This window comes from Mastomys coucha, unplaced genomic scaffold (genome assembly GCF_008632895.1).
Source record: "Mastomys coucha isolate ucsf_1 unplaced genomic scaffold, UCSF_Mcou_1 pScaffold20, whole genome shotgun sequence".
Classification (NCBI taxonomy): Eukaryota; Metazoa; Chordata; class Mammalia; order Rodentia; family Muridae; genus Mastomys; species Mastomys coucha.
The window spans coordinates 59,850,950-59,873,097 of NW_022196903.1; the positions used below are offsets into that span (position 1 = coordinate 59,850,950).

The 22,148-nt window shown below is 40.6% G+C and overlaps 1 protein-coding gene across 1 annotated transcript in view; it reads left to right on the plus strand.

Annotated features, from left to right (window-relative positions):
• Positions 1–475: 475 nt before the first annotated feature.
• Positions 476–22,148, plus strand: part of Ndnf (neuron derived neurotrophic factor) — a 45,567-nt gene continuing 23,894 nt past the window's right edge. The window contains exon 1 of the mRNA XM_031382081.1: positions 476–989. The gene's annotated coding sequence lies outside the window, so the exon portion shown is untranslated. The remainder of the gene's footprint in view (positions 990–22,148) is intronic.

Below are 22,148 nucleotides of genomic sequence, written 5' to 3' on the forward strand. Positions count from 1 at the left end.
AGTCCTCCAGTCTTCCAAGTGAACACTCTCGGATCACTAACCAAGCTCAGAGTTCCTCGCCATTGTGCTCCCTTGGCCCTCCATGCGTGTCTAGTCGTGAAGCGTTGTTGGGGGTCTCAAAGGCGCCCTCACACCCCTCTCCCTACCCTCTCCCCCCCATGGCAGGGACCAAAGGAAAGCAATGTGCCCTGTGACACTGTGACACCCCACACCCCGACCCCACCGCAGCCCCACGAGGGTCTTGTGTGAGGAGCACTTGGTCGCTGGACCGGAATGTATGCGAGAGGCAGCAAAGGAACGTGTGTGTGTGTGTGTGTGTGTGTGTGTGTGTGTGTGTGTGTGTGTGTGTGTGTGTTGCACGCTGGCGCGCAGCGGGAGAGAGGGCGCGAGGCACGAAGGGGGAGCGGCGGGCAGAGGAAGGCGGGGCAGCGGGCAGCGGCGGGCGGGCTGGGAGGGGCAGAGGCTCAAGCTCTGCAGTGACACTAGAAGCCAGCGCACACTCCTTGCCCGGAGCGGCGAGAGAGCAGAGCTTAGCGAGCCGCTTACGTGCAGCTGCCTCTGCCGCCGGTGCACCGGGCTCTGCTTCTGCAGCCCGCGCCGGCGTTCAGCGAGCCAGCCCGTCCCGCAGTGCCAGCTCCGCGGGCGCATTCAGTATCCTCCCGCCACCCAGCGCCCGCGTCTGCCCGAGCTGTCCCGCTACCCAAGCCCGGCGCTGCCGCCTGCGCCACTTCGCAGCAACTTCTGCGACCGCGTGTCAGCGGCCTTCTGCTTGTCTTGGAAGTTTGCAGCGCCCGCCACAAAGTTGGGACACTGGGCATTAATTTTTGCCCTCGCGTGCAGGTCCCCACGGTTCGTGGATCCCGGTGTACTTGACATCTTGGTGGGATCCCGGGACCTGGGCTTTTTCCGCATACCACACCCCCGGGGAGAAAAAAAAAACCAACCAACCAAACTTTCCTCTTCCCGCTAGAAAAAACAAATTCTTTAAGGTAAGGAGCAAGATCGAATCAATCCTCGCCTGCCCCGGCGCCTTCTTGCGCCGGTGCGGACCTGGCCAGACTGCGTTTGCACCTAAGGGCTGGTTTATGGTGGGGTTGAGGTGCATCCTCTCACAGGGAAGGGAGCGACCAGAAGCTCTCTACAACACGGACGTGCGCAGCTCTCACTGGGCTTGTCTGGTGGGTCTGTGGCTGGGTCACAGATGTTTTAGGTGGGCAGACAGCGCCAGTGCTGGGGAGATGGACACGCTGCGTTGGGCTGGAGTGGGTCCCCAGAATCGCCTGCTTTATCCTAGCCCTGCCTAGACACTGACTTTGGCCTGTTGACCGTGGGCTCTTGCTTCTCTCCCCGGGTTCGAAGTATTCCTCCCTATATGCTAGCTCGGCGGGACTGGGTGATGCGGCGGGAGGTGTTTGGGGACACTAGCGTGGGTCTGCCAAGCTTGCAGGACCCGCGGAGTGGAGCACGGAGGTGGGCTCCCGGCAGACGGTGGCTGCGCGGCGGTGGCTGAGATCTTCTGGGACTAGCCCAGCGACCCCGCGCTCTCTCCTCATTTGTCCTCTGCCACGCAGACCAGCATCCTTAGAGAAACTTGCCTAAGCTGGGTGGTCTAGGTCCGGCTCATACTTTCCGAAGCTTAGCAGAGTAGCCACGGAGGTCGGGACACCTTCCCGCCGCCTCAGCGGCCACCCAGTGTGTGTGCCAGCCCGAGCTCTCTAGTCCCAGCCACCTTTCTCCTTGTCGCGCCTGCAGGGAGCCTTTTAAGCGCTAGCTCATAGACTGGCTCCGCTCTTCCCGGGCGCTTCACAATTGTGATTTGGGGTGCTCTTTCATTTTGTCGCTTCATTCTCACTCTTCCAATCTTCCCAGTCTCAGGTCGAGGTGTGAGAATTCTTGAAATCGGTCGCTCCAGCTGCAGTAGAGTGGCTAGGAGCCGGCTCACCCCATCCCACAGGTCACCGCCCTGCCCTCCTCCTTGTTCCTGCAGAGCTCTGTCCATTATCTGCTCTGGGGCCCGTTAGTTCCCTGAAACCAAGACCTGGAGTGGGAGAATGAACTTTTTAAAAAGTCTCTGGTTTTGATGTTTTTTTTTTTTTTTAACAGAGTTCTTTTAAGTAACTTGGGGTGGCGGTTTGTTTACTTCTTTTAGTCCCGCTAAATCACAAGGAATGCTTATTTGTTTATTTGCCTTGAACTGCGGGTTTCCAACACATTACCTTCTCATTCTCTCTCTACCCCTCCCCCTACTTGCTTTGTGGCCCTCGTCTTCTTTTTTGAGATGGAGGTCTCCATTCCTTCCCATCTCCTCCCGCCGAGTTTCTCTGAGACCTTGGAGGGGGAGTCATCAATGGTAATAAACAGGACCCTCACACCATTTACTGCCCCATTTCCAGCAAGTTAAACCCTCTGCGAGCTCAAAGAAGTGGAGATAAAACAGATAAAACATCCCTCCCTCCCGAGAGAGTATGAGGATTGGATGCTGCATTTGAATTATTTTATTATCCTGAAAGAGTGATGGATGGGTGCAAGAGGCAATGTGCATTTGGAGCAGAGTGTGCTGGGGCCATCGGTATTTATTATTATTCATTATTAAGTATTAAGAGTGCTAATAAGGCCATCACCCCAGCTGAAGTCTGTGTTTACACTCACTTGGTTTTATGTCAGTCTCTTATTACAGTGGTTTCCGAAAGGACCAACACAACTGTATTCATTCCCCACACTCATTCCGCATATGGGATTAATCATACTGTCAAAAGAGATACTGTCATTTTACCAGTTTTAACTCGGGAAGTTGTAGAGGGCTGCAACCCTATGAAATGTGATTTTCATCGCTTTGACTTTTCAGGGTTTAAAAAACTTGGCAACATAATTAATTATGGTCCCAATTCCCATTTTCAATCTAAACCTATATTCAGGATTATATTAAAATATCCTATCAATCATTCGCTAAAAGCAACTCTCGTGAAATTACATTCCAATCTGGGGGATGATGGAACAACTGGGGAATGTACCCCCCCTCCAAGTTAGAGATTAGTACTGTTTCAAATTTCCATCAAAAACTTCTTCCAAGGGTTGGAGTGATGTCTCAGAGGTTAAGAGCTTTTAATGCTCTTGCAAAGGACATCAGTTCTATTCCAGTACCCACAGAGATCAACCCAGAACCCTCTGCAAATCCAGCAGTGGTTGGCACCTGCACTTCAGTGCCTGCATACTCATGTACATGGGGCACACAGGCACAAACATACACACACACATACACACACACACACTGAGAGGGGGGAGGGAGAGAGAGAGAGGAAGAGAGAGAGAGAGTAAAATAAAACTTTGAAACTCTTCTTTGTCACTTAGAGCCATTGCCGATTTCTTTTCTGCATAGCTCTTTCGCGACTATCCTTAATCTTCACTATACACTTGAAACTCAACATCTTGCAACTTTGTATTCCCATTTTCATTTTTATATCAGAACCTTTTATTCATTATTCTTTTATGTCAAAGAATCAGGCAGAAATACTCTTTTAATTAGCAACCATCATAAAAAAGAAGCTAGAACTCTGTAATGGGCCTAAATTGTTATGAATTATATGTGACTTATTATGCATTTATTTCAGCAGAAATAAAAAGCATCGTTTAATCACTTTTACACACAGCTTTTATCTCTGAAGATGTAACAAAATGTGCAATTGCAAAACATCGTTGTATGAACAAGAGATGCCTGGCTTAAGTTTATTTGTCCTGGGTCTTACCATCCATGTGCTAAACTATGAATCTTAGAGAGAAAAAACTCACATCATAATTTTATCATATGGTGCAAGGCAATGTAACATTCCAAGCAGATGAAACAGGCCATCTTCATGTAATTTAGGGACTTTCCGGTGACATCATGAATTTGGCCTTTTTGACTTTAGGCTTTCATATGGACTCATGACCCGGACTCTGCTTGTGGTGGGGAAAACCATGTATTTTAAAGCTCTAACAAATTATTTGCAATGTAAGTAAGGTCTCATCTCACTGTTGGTTTCTTAGCAGTTCTATTGTGTCTCTAACCAGAGGTCAGAATGCTCTATCTGTTTTAAAGCTGGCTGTATCAGTCTCCCAACCCTCAATCAAGAACGAAAGCTTTTCAGGTTAACATAAGAACAGATTTTGAGTAATTACCAGAAAGCATGAATGCCATGTGAATCCCACTTAATTGCACAGATTCTATTATTTTCGTGTTTCATCCTCAGTTTCCCTGTGATGAGATAGATGGTTGATGCTTTCTCATAAGTGTTCATTTTCTCCCTGTTTTCTTGTCCTGTCTTATTGGAGGAACTATAACCCACAGAAGCACACAGTTACAGAATAGTCCTTGCAATAGTCCAGGAAGAACATATATGCACAGTTCCTGGGCTGCTTCAATTCCAAGCACAACCAACACTAAGTCATTCCACTGATTTATTTCTATGTTCTCTAAGTTATTTTGGAGTGATTATTCTGAAAAATACAATTTGTCCATCCTCTGTTGGCTCATTCTCTGGTTAGTAGACACAGCACAGATGAGTTTTTTTTCTTTTTAAATTGACAACACAAAACATTAGCTTCAAAACTAATTTTAAGGTACAACTTTCCTAGTATTTAAGTATTCCCTTAAACACTCTATATGAAGGCTAGAGAGATGGCCTAGTGACTAAGAACACTTGTTGATCTGGCAGAGGATCAGGATTCAGATTCCATAACCCACCTAATGGCTCACAACTGTCTGTGATTCCATGTCCATGGAATCCAATGTCTTCTTTTGACTTCCGAGGGCACGAGTCACATATGTGGTGTATATACATATGTGTGGACTAAAGTCTCATACTCATAAAATAAATACTGGTAAAAATATTCAGTGTTTTATGCCCAGGAGTCCAGATAGTTTTTATTTTTTTCCCTATATATTAAAAGTGATTTAAAAAGACAAATAAAATAGCAAGATGTATAGAGTCAAATTTCTTTGTTGATTTCCATCTAAGAAGAAAACTAAATTCAGTAGTTTGCTGTATTGCACAGTAATACATAGACTATAACCTAAGAATGTGGGGCACAGTATTACAGTGTTTTTGTGCATGCTCACATATCTTTTGACACATCGAAAGTATTCCCTGACACTTGCAAAGAGGTCCATCGTGGGCTGCTCACCTCTTCAATATCAAATACAGAGAGGCCAGATCTGTATCTTTCCTCTCCCTCTCCAGTCTAATAAAAAAGCTACAAAGACCAACTCCTTAAATCTCACTCTTCTGAAAGATTTGAAAAGCATAAATAGTATACAATAACATAGATGTCACAAATAAAAAAAATTTGCTCCTTTTGTCCTTTAGAAATTAAGAGTAGAGTATTTGATGGGTACAGAGAAGGGGGAAGCATAGCTCTGAGTCTTCATCCTCTTAGGATGAAGGAACAGGTCTGACCACAGAATAGCTGAATGCTGGACCTGCAACAATGCCAACAATGCCATTGTTGCCAAGGAACTCATGGAGCCTTGCTCCATCTAAGCTTCCCTTCAAAGCCCGTGGTCCTCAGTGCTGTAACAGAAGCAGGGAGAGCTCAGGATTAAATCTTGTCATTCTTTCTACCTTTCGGAAATGCATTTTAGGCAGTTGGTGTATATTTTTAGTTTTTAAATTGTGGGTTTTTATTCCTACTGCAAATTTGAATGACACATATTTACCATTTTATATATTTTTCTGAAGTGTATTAGGCTCACAGGTAAAAACACTGAAACAAGTATCTCCTTTATTTTTAATTTTCTTTTATTGATTAAGTTATTTATTTACTTTACATCCTGAGGGCAAGAAACACATTAGAGCCCCCAAAGCAGTAAAATGTATATAGTTAACTTAACAAAGATCTGCTTTAGTTTTCTTTGAAATAATATGTTGGTTGAGAATGGTGGAAGACTTTTTAAAATAACAGGTTAATAAAGTTTGGAAGGCCTTCAAAATTTGATTATGCATGATTAGAAATCAACTCACTAAAGTGAAATCCTTCAACACTGTGCAGCATGGAAACTTTTTAAACATACCCAAGTTACAAACCTGTAATTAAGTGCTGCACACACATGTACACCTGCTTCCTTACTGCAATACAGTGTCAGCTGGTGTCACAGACAGCAGAAATGAGCTGAAGTGAAGTGAGGATCGTGCCATTTGCTCCAAGAGGACTCCAGGTGAAGGCTGTCTTCCAGTTGCCATGTCTGAAACACAGACTACAGTTTAAAGGCACAGTAAAAAAATATAGACACACTTAAGTATACATTTTATCCACAACTGGAAGTCAATATTTCTGGTAACTTCCCTAAGTGGCTTTAGAAGACTGTTTAAGAGACTGTTGGCCTTATCTACAAAGATGGAGATAAAATAAAACAATAAGATTAACATTTTCTTCCCTTTCTTTTCCTTTTTTTCTTTTGTTGTTGTTGCTTTTGTTTGTTTTGTTTGCTTTTGAGACAGAATCTCACTATGCTGCCCTAAATTTGCTATGTAGGCCAGACTGTTCTACAAATTCATAGAGACCCAAGTGACTCTGCCTCGGGAGTGCTGAGATTAAGGGCATGTACTGCCATGCCATGCCTGGCTGAAGTTTTCTTCTTATAAAATGAACAATAATCTCTGAGCTCATAGTGAAAACAAACTGTAGAGTATTATTGTATCTTGTTTTAACAAAGACTGTGCCCACTTTTAAATTATAACACAATAAGTGAGTAAAGTGTTATACTTAAGAGTGATATTTAGATCATTGGCAAAAATATTAAGTGTTTTTCTACTCACTGGCAGCAGCTCTGTTTGAGAAACAGCGCTAACTTTAAAAGGCCTATTTGATTAGGATTGGTAGTCTGTCCAGCTTAGATGCAGCAAGTGTCAAGAGACTGTTGGAAAATGAAGAGTTACAGTGTATAGAATATTGTGGTAAAACACAATCCACAACCCGCTCATACATCTTGGGATACTGATGATGATCCTCGAGTTGAGCTTAAATTATTTTACTAATTTCCACAATATATAGACATACACGATTCATCTTTGCTTTAAATTTCATTTAAAAACCCATATGGTAAGTGCAGTTTTAATGGAAGAGATGCAGCAGCGTGTGGTTTCATGTCTTCCCATAACTCTAAATGCCGGGTGCTGGTCAGCGTCAATCAGTGTAAACATTCACCACACTTCATTATCCAAAGCTTTGGGTTGGGATAGATTCTGACATTTGTGGACCAACTAATTGAAGAGACATTTATTATCACAATGGTGACAAAGATCAGGGGCAGGAGGTTGGCTCCCTGCTGGGCAACTTGTTTCGGTTATTTTTATTCCTTTGCTTCCTTCTATAAGCTTTATTGGGGACTATTCAAAGTTTGTGGAATACTGCTATGAAAATTTAATGTTTTTTTATGGAAAAATGAAACTGCTTCTTAAGTAACTATCAACACCAACAGCATTGGTAGCAGGATTCTCCCCTAACAAATGAGCTAAGAGGTAGTGATATGAGAGAAGTGTCCCTTTCCAGCTGTTACCAAGGTGGAGCTGACAGGGAAAAGACTTTTTTTTTATTAATTTAAATGGAAATTTATTTTTCAGGGTCTTCTATAAAACTAAAAGTGCCCCAGCAGTAACAGTAAGATTGTAATTATAAACATAAAAATTATATGCTAAGATCTTAAAAGATAAAGCCAAATAGAAAAGAGACCAATATAACACTGAAATTTAGGGAATTGAACATGTATGCATATGTGTGTGCATATATATACATGTATATATATGTATATATACATATATATACACACATACATATATATGTATTATACATACATACATGCATGTCTTAAAGCTTTTTCTTTTCTTTTTCTTCTTTTCTTTTCTTTTCCTTTCCTTTCTCTCTTTCTTTCTTTCTTCCTTTCTTTCTTTCTTTTGAGCAACCTATCTTTCCTGTAGTTTCCTTTTCTAATAATTCTGTCTCTTGTATTTTAACAAAAGTTATAGCTAAGTCCATCTTCATGGGTCACACATACAAATACAATGGCCTCATGCTTGGTTGATGCCCTCATTAAATTAATGATGCCCTTCATTCTGATCACAGTTTCTCTTCTTTCATCTCCTCCCAGGTTCTCCCCACCTCTCTACCTATTGAACGCGCTCTCTCTTTAGAGGACAAACAGGCAAAACAAAACGAAAACCAAACAAACAAAAAACAAAATGAAACAAAACAAGCTAACAAATAGCATAAGAAACACACACACACACACACACACACACACACCATTGAAACACAAAATTGGAACTTACAGTATATAAGCAAAAAAATACATATTACAGTTTAAAATCAATTTCCACTTTTTCATGCAGACAGTTTTGCATTTTGAACTTTTCCTTGAAAATCTGGTTTTCCACAAAGTTGTCACTTAACTGATGTTAATGTTGTTCCTGTATTTTAAATTTTAAACATAGATGACAGTGTTTTTACCCATTAACATTATTTGTGTTCTAGATAAAATTTGGTTGTTTACAAAACATTTCCACATCCCTTGATTTCCATAACATCCTTGTACTAATAGTAAGTCTGAGGCATCAGCTCAATGAAGACACATAAACTCACAGGAACTTTTAAGTATAGCACTAATTCTTTGATTCACAAACTTGATTTCTAAAATTCTGCAAAATTTGAGTTGAAATTAATGACCAAGTTAATTTGCATAGATAAAATTTGCTTTTTTTCCTATATTTATTTACTCAGGAATGTTATTCTCTTATAAAGCCTGAGGACCTAGGTACTAATTCTTGGGCCCTAGATAGTGAAACTAGAGAAGGAAGTTTAGCAAGTGTTCTCTAACCTTCATGTGTGTTAGTGACATGTGTACATCCCCTACACAGAAATGAATAAGAATAAAACATTTAAAAAATATATTCCCACTTTAGTTTGCAAAGTCAAAGTGGAGTGCTGTCTATTAAATGCTTTTGTTTGGTTTAGGGGATGATTTATTAAGTATTTTTAAGGAAAAAAAATTTAACTGCTTATGTTGAAGTTATTCTTTAGTTTGAAAATAAAAAGTAGCCATTCTGGTTCCAAATAACACAGAAGTTATACAGGTTGAGTAAGCAAACGTTGGTCCACACCTGTCTTTCTAAAAAGTTAGGTTCTTTTTTGACAGGGAAAATCAACTGAAAGTAAAGTGGGGTACATATCTACAAACATATGCATAATCTTTAACATCCCTTACCCAACACTGAAGCAAATTAAGTCTTCACACGTGCTGTTCCAGAAGTGGAAGGCATAGCAAGTTTCAGTTGCTGTTAATCCACTCGTGTTTAGGAAATCGATTCTTTTGCTTCTTCTTTCTCCTCTTTGCTCTCACTGACCAGCGTTGGAAGTCTCTGGGTGTTGAGCACAGCCAGGCTACTGTTTTTTGAGTCTGTCTTCTGTGTTTCTTTATGTAAGCATATACATGAGTACTGCCAGGTATGTTAATTTTTAGTCTGCTCTCTGTGTTTCTTTATGTAAGTGTGTACATATATGTACATTTATATGTGTATTTATGAATAACTTACAAAGATATTCAAATAACTAGAATTCATCAGGGAGGAAAGAAATACAATGATTTTTTTTTATTAAGTAGAAACTAATAAGAAAAGTTGGAATTAGAAAAATGAGTTGGGCATTTACTCGAGACATGTAGTCTACAGTGCTGAAATATTTAAGTTATGTATAGTAACTGTATCACTGAAAAACAAAATCTCTTCCAAACTAACTGTATTTAATAGTTCAGCAGTTATTTTATTCTGTTAACTGTAGTGTTCTTGAGACATAAGGACTAAAGGTAAGTCAGTTCTACAATTGGGAAAAAAAGGAAATTATATCTAAAAACATGGATGAAATCATACATAGACATTAAAGAAGTAATTAAATAAAATTAAATAAAGCGACTCTCTATTTGAGAGAATAATGCCTCTCCCAAATGTCATATGCTATCAAACAAAAAGCACAATGCTATGTATAATTTCCTTTCCTTCAAGTTAACCAGAGAGCAGAATTCCCAAAACAATACAGACAGGTTACTATGTTGCTCTTGGTTACTTGATAGTAAGACTCTATTGTTGAAGATGCCATAGACTTTAGTCCTGGGACACAGAAAAAATAAATCTGTCACTGACCTGGGAGCTTTATCTTTATGAGATATGTTTTCATAATGCTGGAAGGTACTAGTACAGGAGAAAAGTTATCACTTAACTGTGACCTATGCAAGCTCTGATAATGAGTAGCCTTGGCAAGATATTTCTATTGGTACAATGGTGCCATAAATAAAGGAGTAACCTACCACTTTCCAACTAGAATTAAGGCTTGCTGCAGAAAATGGAGCTGGTGATTGTAACAGCTCAAGAACCTGTGCCTGGATATGCTATAGACCCAGAAAAAGAACTCACTACCATTATTTGGCTAAGTGAACATAGTATTCAACGCTAGCCTTAATATTTACCTTTATATGCATAAATTAGTGTAGCTCTCAGCCTTCAGCACAGAGGCTTCTTTGGCAGCTGATTCAGAAACTTACAATTGGTCAAAATGCAGAGAATTAGAGACTGGCAAGTGCTTATCCCTAACTGGAACATTTGTATCAGTTGTTCCACCCTCAAGGATTAGGGACATCACAGACAAAAAAAAAATGGTGCAATATTGTAAGAGCCAGGGATAATAGAGGACCTATGTGAAACCAGTGTCGTCTGGTCAGGACAGGAATGTTGCAAGACACAAACTCACATCAGATGTGAGTGAATGCCCTATAACTCCATAAGATCAAGCTAGCCAAAATGTCAGCATTAGTGGTGATGGGGCACTCACAAGCCCCTCTCCAGTATGAAAAGCTATTGGCAGCTGATAGCTGCTGGGAGAGGGAACATTAGTTTATTTCAGATGTGGCTTCCTGACAGGCAACCCATATTCAAGCAGTATACTGATAACATGAATAGACTTAGTAGACTTGAACATGGAAGGGAAGAACTGGGGAGAAGAATGGGAAGGCCCTGAGGGGAAAGATGCAGAGGGTGGGTTTGTCAAAATCTAATAGTTTCATATATAAAATTCTCAAACAATGGATTTTTACAATTAAATTTAAAAGTACCTTTTAGGTACATAAAAGCTTTTTAATCCAAGTTACTAATGCATAGGGGAATTTATTGTTTCCTCTGGAAAAATAAAGAAATGTATCATTTTCATTCTGTGGGGTGAGTGAGAGCATAGACTGTATGCTTTAAAACACAGGTGAAGCTACAGTGAAGAGCTCTTGTAAAAACTGAGCCTTTTTGGCCTCCTATTATGTACAAGTATGTCATGTTTGATGGGGAGGAAGAAGTATGTCTATGGTTACACACACACACACACACACACATACACACACACACACACACACACACACACACACACACACACACACCCTAGTATCTTGGTCCTTCTGTTTCTATATGAGGACTAATTGAATAGAGACCTAGACATTTACCTGGAAGATAATCCAATAAAGATAGATCAGTTAGCCTCTGAAACTCCTTCCCCATTTGTGTTTTTAAAAGTATGTTATAAACATGTCCTTAATTATTTAATCCAGTTTGACACTGACTGTAGGTCAGTGGTATAGTGCATGTCTAGTATCAAGACCTGGGTTTCTTCCCCAGTCTCCAGTGTGTGAAAAGAGATTGCATTTGTGCAGCTAGTCTAAGCAGATACCTTACACGATACATATGTAAATAGAGAACATCTTTAATTTAAAACATTCGTGTTTAATCTGAGGTGTCTTGGTCTTCATAGTAGAGAAGGAATCTAAGACTGAGGTTCAGAGATACACTCAAGATCAAGAGATGGAGGATTAGCCAGCTCTTGTGCACCTTGGATCTTTTACCATATGTTCAGCCACCATTTCTTTTCTTTTTTTTTCACTATACTTTGACAGTCTTTGAGCTCTCCAAATGTGAATGAACAGTATAAATTGAATGATAGACAAGGATGGAAAAGAACACAGAACAGGCCTAGACTTAAATCAGCTAGCTATCTGTAGGAGATTTTGGTCTTGAATTGATGGGAAAGCAAGATGTGAAAGGAGTTCACATGAGATGTAGAGATATGAGTTAGATGGGAGAGCTAAATAAAGAAAGTAAAAGAGAGCTGTGTTCACACTAGGTTCTCTAAATGACCAGAAGCCAGGAACTTCCTCCTTGGAGGACATTATCTCATCTTTCCAAAATGTGTCTTTGTTTGGGAAAAGGGGCTGGACTTCTATAAAAGAAAAACATGTATTTAACAATTATTACTTTCAAATTCCTTTTTTTTTTACAGTAATAAGACATGATAGATATTAATGTTTTGAAAGTTTCAAAATAAAAATTCATGAAAATCAAAAGACTCAGAGGGACAAAACTATCTATAACCTGAGTATTTAGTGTAGTCCGGGAGTTACCAGTATCTTTATGTTTCAGGGCCAGTCTGCGGACACACCCTAGACCTGCTGAACCAAGCTGATTTGTGCCTATTAGTTTGAGAATACAACAGTTCTTTCCTCAGATCAGAATGTATGGCAATATATTTTCAAAGGGACATAATAGCTCCTCCCCAGGTAACTAGTGCTCTATTTCCTGCCAGAATATTTCTGTGGTCTTTAGGAGGAAAGACACATCTTTCCAGCACATACCTGGGTCATCTTCCTCATGCTCCTCTGGCCTTGTGAGTGGCTGTCCTTTGATCTGTACCTCAAAATACTAAAAATATGCTTCCAAGCTACTTGAGTTTCATATAACAATCTGTTATACATTTGGTAATTTTAAAATTGTCAAAAGCACACATTCCTTTTTTTTTCTCTTCAGCTCATGTTGTTATTACTTGGTGAAACAATTCTATTCAGTAAGGATCCCACTTCGATATTCCCATTTTCATTAATTTAGGTCTTCCTACAAAATGTTATGAGCATCAGCTTGATGCTGGGTTCTGTGATTAGCATTATTAACTGTTGAACACTTGGGGATCTCATGTGTGCGAACAGAATTTAAGATGGTTGTCAGTAGAAATGTATGAGTGGACTTGCCTGTTGGTATCAATGCTTCAGTAGTACAGAACGGTCAGAATCTTGCCTCCAGAGAAACAACTAAAAGTGTTCCAGCACAGACCCCTGGGTGGGGCCTGAGCTGAGAGTACAAAGCAGAGTAGGAGAAGGTTGAAGAAATGAGTTTTTCAGAGTGAGGAGGAGCTGGAGGAATAGATGCTCACACTACCAGAATTTTAGCTTCACATTAATGGAAAACCACCCAACACACCCATTTTGTTTTCCAGAAATATATGGAAACAGATTTTTAAACATGGTTAGCATGGGCATAGTGTGCAAAGTATAAAAGCATGCCAGAGTAGTGCAATACGTCAATAACTTGACATTGGCAATTTGGATAGGAAAGATGACACATGCTGCAGATGGGTTGGCAGGATTCGATGGTTAATAGATATTATCAATGTTCCTCTTTGATAACTTCAAGGACTGATCTGCTACTGTGAGTGGGGCACACTATTCCCTTAACAAGCACCTCAGTACTCCAGATGTTTCATCAGGACCTCCATAATCACAGGACTCTGAGGCTGAGAGCAGGGCCACACACTCCCTATAGTCATAATGGCACAGGAAAGCTCTCTAAGAAGAAGGAAATTCAAGTCTGACTCTGGAGCCTCGGTAGGAGAGGTCACCACTATGCCATATTCCACTGCTGTGTGATCAGCATGAACATTGTCTAAAGCTCAGCTTGAGCTAAGAGGCTGTAGCAAGCTGCCATCCCTAAGCTCGTCTTGCATACTAGAAACTTTTGGCATTTTTTCTGATAGAAGACAGTCTAGATTGCTTTGGTCTTTGATATTAGCAATTCAAAAGCAGACACTATAATTCAGAAAATATTTATCCCATGCCCATTTCATGCAAGCAAACTAAAAATAACAACCTAAGGATGTCAAGATAAATAAAAAGAAATTTATGCTCATAAACTTGGGTCCTTAAGTCTTCATGAAGAGCACTTTTATAGGGACAACAGGCATATAAAAATCCATACAATTCCAATGAGATTGGATAGGACAATAAGAATCAAATTCTAGTTTCGGCAAAAGACTGTAATTCTGCCCTATCTGTGTCTGAAGCACCCTCCCTCTGGGGTAGGGGACTAATACTAGGAACCTAACAAATGTAAACTGGTTTACTGACACTGTACAGAGAGGACTAGGATAAGAAATATACAAGTGAGCAGCACCTTGCTGCCATCCTAAGAGACGCCTGGTGTCTCTAGAGCTCTGTGTTGGTGCTTAGCTCTAGAAGATTGGAAGGCATCCTTGCACTGTTGGCAATAGCTCTGCCATTTAAAACGACTCCTTTAAGTAGAATGCCCTTGCCAGCACATCTTGATGTTACTCCACTGTAGTCTCATCTGCATTTCCTTTTGGTCGTTGGCATGAGTTGGAGGTCCCTCTGCTTCTGATATGTATGATAATGGACCCTGAAGCTATGGTGTCTACTCTTGATTTGGCTCCAGCCCATCATTCCTCATCTGACCTGAGCCAAGACCCCTTTTCCTGACCCTGTTACCTACTGTAACAGTTATGAAACCATTTCCTCCAAGACTGAAACATTCTATCATGTAGAAAAGCTCCTTAAGCCAGAAGGTAAGTAACTCAATATTGCCCCAGGAAGTCCCTGAAACTGACCAGATTCAGTAGGCTCCTTCCTGCCACAGGAAGCAACAAAGGCTGAGTCCCATTCAGATGGATGGAAGCTGAGCTGCAAAGAAGATTCTCAGAGAAGCTAAACTATAAAGGAAACTCTGAGACCTGACCAGATACCTGAAAGAAGTAGAAACCATCCAAGCTGCCTGCAATAGGTTGAGATAACCAAGGCACCTAGAAAGGACACTCTAACCTGTTGAGCAGCCTGGAGGCTGTGCAGTATGCTCCAGGCTCCCAGTTTTGCTGGCAGTCATTCTTGCCTTTGATGATGAAGCTGTTCTTTAGCTCCTGTAAGTAACCCCTCACCCACATTCCTGTTAAGAAACCCCAATAAAACTCATTGGAGCACCAAGTTGGATTTTGGTGGTTTCTGAACTTAGGTCTGTTATGGCTCCCTCTATGGAAAGAGTTCATGTGTGTGTAGTGTCTCCCTGGGGAAATTTTTGTTACATAATACCCTTCTTTCTTGGGTGGTAGTTGCAGTTAACACAAATATGGACCAATTCCTTAAATGTAAGGCCTGAGGGACCACCAACTGTGCTGCTCGTATTCCTCAGAGTCTGCTCCGTTGAAAGAAGTCCCTTCCAATTCCAACATCCCCAGCTCTGCATAGCTTCCTCTTTATTCTAGCCTTTATTAAGACCCCTGCTGAGATGTTCTTCCTCACAGCTGTCCTCTCTGACCTCAGAGCCTGGGATACCCACCATTCCTATGATCTCCAGCCCCTTTGCTGGGTCCAATTTCTGTTCAGGCCCCATTGCTCTCTGGAATAGGCATATTAAGCCAATGTAATTCTTTACTTGGTCTCTGTCTCTCTCTGTCTCTCTGTCTCTCTCTGTCTCTCTGTCTCTCTGTCTCTGTCTCTCTCTGTCTCTCTATGACTCTCTCTGTCTCTCTCTGTCTCTCTCTCTGTCTCTCTCTGTCTCTCTCTCTGTCTCTGTCTGTCTGTCTGTCTGTCTGTCTGTCTCTCTCTCTCTCTCTCTCTCTCTCTCTCTCTCTCTCTCTCTCTCTCTCTCTCTCTCTCTCTCTCAGCACAGTGTGAGCCTGACAGGTGCAAACACTTCACAAGAGTTGTTCATTGCTGTTTCAGGGTTCCTCAGCCAGATCTTAGTGAAGCCTCTGTACCCAAGCAGTGCTTGGCCAGTTGCCCATTGAGCACTGTGGTTCCACCACGCTTGCTGTTCTAACGCAGCTTCTTCTTGTTGGTGGGGCTTGCTTTTAATTACACCACTAGGAGCTGGATTATAAAAGCTTTCTTTGATCAAAGCATTATGGAAGATGTGGCCCATGTGTTTAGCAGACACAGCTGGAGAATCACCAAAGCAATTTTCAAAACCAGGTTTGTCATACAAACAGGAATATCTTTGAAGTTGAATAATTTAAATACCATCTTTTTGGAGAATAGAATGTTTATGGTCTTTTGAGAAAGTGACAGAGATCACCTGAGTTTGACAAAATGTAGGTGAAGATTTCAGGTTGTTCCTGACAGATGAGAAGAGAGAAGAGTCCATGTGTTTTTGTAGACTCTTCTTTCCTGCTATAGTTTTTCTGTTATTCTAATTGTCATTGCATTCTCATTCACAAACAAGACTAGCATTTTATGTGTCTCAGTGCAGAGGCCCAGCCAGAGCAATCCAACTCAGTATAGAGGGTCCAGTAGCTAGCCCATTAGGCCACTCAGTCCAGCAGAGCTTAATAAGCATCTGGCTCTACTACAAAGCATACAAAAGGACCCTGATTTCCCACCTTGAACTATCCATCGCCTTAGTGCGTTGCCATTCCATGACACAGCCAGTTGCTCCTTTTCTGTCTGTGGCCCTGATAGCATTTGATTGTTTCCACTCTTTATGAGGCAGCCATCTGCTTCCTCAATGAAAATCTAGTTCTAGAAAGTCCCATGGATCCCTGTGTCATCACACAGCTTGTACTGTATGCTTTCTCAATCTGGGACTGCTTCATTTAAAAAAATGCTAAGTACAAGTTAAGTGACATTGGGTAAATGTTGATTTGAAGTTGGGCTCCTCATTTTTTCTAGCTATCTATTAAGATACAGTTTAGGAAGAGAGCTGGTCTGTTTGTACTTCAAGTCAGTTTTCTTCAAAACATCTGTATCCATTTTTCTTATTTTGTTTCCTGCTCACTAGTAATACACTAAGCTAAGATACAGCTTCAGGATTCTTAGTTCTCTGTGTACTTTTGATAAATTTGATAAATTAGTGCACCTGAAGTATTTTGCATCCCTTACTTGAAATATAATTTTACTACGTACAAGTGTGTGTGTGTGTGTGTGTGTGTGTGTGTGTGTGTGTTTGCTTTCCATTTGTCTCACTAGCCTTTTTCTATTTCTGAATCCAGTTTTGCATTATGACAATTGAAGTCAAGGCTTTCACTTTTTAAAGTCACACATGTCACCACTGCATACTTGAGTTTTTCCTCCACTGCATAGAATTCTCATCACATAAAAAGCGTGTTTTCCTCAAATATTTTATTTGGCATAAAAATTGCTTAGGCTAGGGAAGATGTCTTAGTGGGTAAAGGTGATCACTGCCAAAGCTGGCCATCTAGGTTGATCCCTGCAAGGACAGTAGAACAGAGATAACTGCTTCAACTTTTCTTCTGACCCTTCCACGTGTGTACACTGTGGCATGCACAAATAAAAAAAATACAGATGTAGAAAATTGAGGAAAGAATTAGATTTAAAAGTTGCATACTAGATAGGTAGTAATTCATTATGCTACTATATCAGTTCAACCTAATTTACATTCTCTCTGATTTCTTATGTTTCATCCTAGTATATTATTCGTGATTCTTCACTGTAATTGTCTTCATTGCCTCTGTAGTCTCTGTAATTGAGTTTATAAAATATATATCCCAAAACTGCTCCATTATTCTTTATCTTTGCCTCCAAGTCACCTACCCATTGCCACTGGCATCTGTCAGAGCCTTCCTCTGTGTTTTTAAGAGACTAGGTTGATTTTTTTTTTATTTCTATAATCACCCTCTCCATAAGTTTGCTTACCTATACAGTACAGAGTTATTTCTTAGATGGATTGATGGATGAATAGGTAGGTAGGTACATACATAGGTAGGTTGATGATAAGTGGATGGATAGATGAAAGATAGACAGACAGACAGTAGGTAGAGAGAGAGAGAGATAGATAGATAGATAGATAGATAGATAGATAGATAGATAGATAGATAGCATGTTCTCCTTACAGAGCTTTCCATCACATTCAGAATAGAATCTAAAGTATTTGATATGGTGGCAAAGTTCATGTGACCTGCACTTTGCCCCCCACCCCCCATATTCTACCAATGACCTTTTTCTTTGTCAATACCCCAAGCTTAGTGCCACTGCAGGACCTTAGCTCCAGACATTTCTCTGTACAGGATGCTCTTTCTTTTGGCCTTTACTTCTCTGGCATTCTCTTTCTGTTTAAATCACAATGTAAATGTCATATTTTCCATGAAACACTCTAAATACTCAGCCTGAAGTTGCTGTCACCATGTGTTCTTTAATACAGGCCTATTCTAATTTTCTTCATGGCAATGAATAGCAGCCAACATTGTTATCCTGTTTATATTTGTGTGCTATTTATCACTCTGACTACAATATGCACTTTATGATATGTCCCCAAATGAGTTCCTGATGTATAGCAAACACTCATTACAAAGATGTTGAGTTAAAAATAATGAGTGAATATCAATGCTATTGTCTTTGTAAGTAGCTTTCGCGTTTGTATGATTATTTTGTTATCATTGTTGAGTCCCTATATCACCCAGCTCACTTTGGAGTACTAAGTTAGCAATTGGCAAGTCACTTATTAGCAACTTGGCTTTTTAATATTAGCTTTTTGATCATATTTCAGTTTTGGTAACTTCAAATTCCAGCTAAAGTAACTATAAAGTTAAATTGAGGGTGTGTGTTGCTATCTCCGCTTCTCTGCCGACATGTGCTGGGGCTAATGGCCTCTGCCCCATCTCTGCTTCATCTCTGCAGAGAATGAGGTGTGAAGGGAATGGACTGCTTTTGAACATTGCACAGGAAGCCACTTTCATTCTGCTGCAAACCAAGAGGAAAAAACAGCTTAACTGTTGCAAGAAAAGCAATCTAGTATTGTCTCCCTCCCACAGGCTCTCTTCAGTCCAGGAGCCATTAGCTGTTCCCAAGATGGCAGGAACTCACCCAGTTATCTCGCATCCAGAGGACATTTTGATAGGAAGAAAGCATCTTCTCTTTTGTGTCAGTGTTACTTTTCGTTATCCTATGCATCGTTCTTGGACTTGGCTGAATCTTGTGGCCATCCATCCACTGCAGTTTAAATCTTCTTTCACTAATTAAAGTCTGGTTTCCCACATCAAAAACTATGGCTATTTAAGGTGCATTTATTTTGGTCATTTCTGTTGTTATTGTGCTCTTTTTGGTCTTAAGAACAGTGAGAAGTCAGGGTTACGTACTTTAAAATAAGTTCTCACAAATAGTTCTGACTCTGTACACTTGGTCATTTAAAATTAGAATGTCCTTGACTTTGTCCCTGTCACAAACTTCACGCTAGGAGGATCCAAGTGGATGGATGACAGCATGGAAACTTTATTTGAATCTCTGGCAGGTTTTAATTTTACAGTGCTTTTTGATATTGATTCAATTTCCCTTCAGAATGAAAGTTGGCAGTCACTGGGGGAAGTGCTTGAGGATGTTAGAATCACTGGTGTAATGAACTCTAAAGCCCTTTGTAATTGTGGCACTATGAAGTGACAGCAGATTCTGCTAACAGAGATAAATCCACAAGGGACAGGTGTTGCATGGGGGTGCCATTCTCACCTGCTGAGACCACATCACAGGACAAACCAGGAGCCTCCTACTGCAGTTCTTTCTTTTTACATATGGAAATCCCAAACTGCAGTGCATTGATTTCCTTCTTTAATATTTAAGAAAAGCAGGGGATATTTTTGGATCTTTTTAACAACCAACTAACTTCTGTCAACATTTTTCTTCTTTGAAAAGACAACAAAATTAAACCACTTCTAGGAATTTAAACATTATTCTTCTTATTATTTTGCATTTCTGCCTCGAAGGGACTTTTGCATCCAAAAGGCAAGCTCTGGCACACTACAGAACCCAGCGCAGCCTGCCAGCAGGTTGGTGCAGACACAAGGACCAGCCCTAAGACCAACACCACATTTTCCTTTCAGCTAGATCAATCACTTAAGTATATTATCACATGTGCTTCGATGATGTAGATAAAAACAGATGCCCTCAAGTTTAATAACAGAAATTTAAATGACTAAATATTTGCATGAAAAGGGAATAACAGAAATCTTTGTGGCATACCATTCCTTAAATTATCCTCACTCAATTATAATCATGCACTTTCTACTCTCTGTAATTAAACATTAAATTTCATTTATTCCAGATGATTCTTCTTCAAGTCATTCAGGATATTCTTCCCTTTGTGGGGCTTGGGGGTTGCTTTGAATTTATTTCGAGTAGTATAAAGTAAATCTCGATGTGGATATTTTAAAACTGTATCCTTTGTGCAGCATGCTTACATCAGGAATTTGATCTCAGGTTTTATAGCACAGAATGGCTATCAACCCCTGATGCAGTTCTTTACAAATATGTTCACATTTCTGCAAAGATGTTGCATACCTTGATTACCATTGTGGGAGGTTGGACGAGTTTGCTTTGATTCTAGAAACACCACTGAAGGGAGCTGTTGGTGGCAGTCCTGAGGTGGCTACATGGCTGAGGAAGCTCTCTGTCTTCATTTACATCATGCTGCCCCTTAGTCAGAAATTCCTGGTCAGAAATATCACAAATCACACAGTTTGTATTTATCAGACTTACAGGTTACCCTCCAACAATAAGCTAACTAACAGTAGGTCTACTGATTAGTTTGTAGCCAATTTGACCCAAGCTGGAATCATCTTGGAAGATTGAGAACACGCCTCCATCTGATCAACCTGTAGGCAAGTCTTCGGGAACATTTTGTTGATTAATGATTGACCAGAGTAGGGCCCAGTCCACTGTGGAAAGTGCCACCCCACTCTCTTCAGGGTAGGATGCCCTACGTTACAGAAAAAAGCAAACTGAGTGAGCCATGAGAGCCTAGCCAGTAAGGAGCATTCATTCCTCTATGACCTCTATTTCAGTTATTGCTTTCTTGTTCCTGTCTTGAGTTTCTGCCCAGACTTCCCTTCATGATGGAGTGTGACTTAGAGTTATTAATCAGAGGTACCCTTTCTTCCACAAGTTGCCTTTGGTGATGGTGCTAACTGCAGCACTAGGGAGCAAACTAGGACAGTAGTCTGCAAATACTAAAGGCAAGACTCCTAGTCACTTGAAATGGTTTCTACTCAAGACTGCTGTTAGAATTTGTGGCTAAAATCCATTGAGTATGTTTGTATGGCAAAACCTCATCCAGTTTATTTGCCTCTTATCACTGTTTAAAAGGGTTAAATAGTAAATAGTGTTCATCAAGCGAGCCAGTGCTGTGCTCAGGACTGGCTGCTGGGTGAGTCCACCTTAAGTAACTGCTAGTGCATTGTATGGACAGGCTGTATGGAGATGCTCTAGGTGTCTGGGTACAGGCATCACTTGTTTGGAGGTGGGGTCAGTTGTAGGTTTTAGCTTATACAACGTACTTTAAGGTTTTATTTTGCTTATTTCTGGTCATTTAGTATTTCTCCAAGTTTGTAGGAAAGGAGGATCTTAGGTCAGTTTGACTTTATTTTAACTACACTAAAGAATCCATAGGATAAAAACTTGAAGTTTTGAAAGATGGCTAAGTTGGTCAAAGCTCTTGCTGCCAAGCTGGAAAGTTTGAGTGGGGTTCCTGAGATCCACATGTTAGAAGGAGAAAACTAACTCCCAAATGCTGTTCTCTGGTCTTCACACACTCATGCAACAACACGCATGCACCAAGCCATACCTGCCCCCCACATACACAGATAAATGACTGAATAAATAGTAATAAATGAAAATTGTAAAAGAATGCTGACTGTCTTAGACTAAAACAGTGCACCTTCAGTTTCCCATTAGTTGCCCTACTCTTTAGTTTTTGTAATGAGAGTAGCTCCTATTTCTTCATTGGTTGTGATTGGAGAGATGTCTCAGCAGTTAAGAGTGTGTACTGCTCTCAGAGAGCCTGGCTTTGGGTCACAGAACTCACATCAAGTACTCACATTTGCCTATAATTGTAGTACTCGAGGATTTGCGGGTAAGTCCTAACTGGCCTCTGAGGGTGCCTGTGATTACATGTGCATACCCATTACACTGACACATATCCCAATAACTGAAAATAAAGCACCTATTTATTTATTGTCTTAATCTTTAAAACTGGTCTTCACTTCATCCCACACAATCTGTACTCCTCAGAGCTGAGCAAAGGTGAAGAAAATGAGGT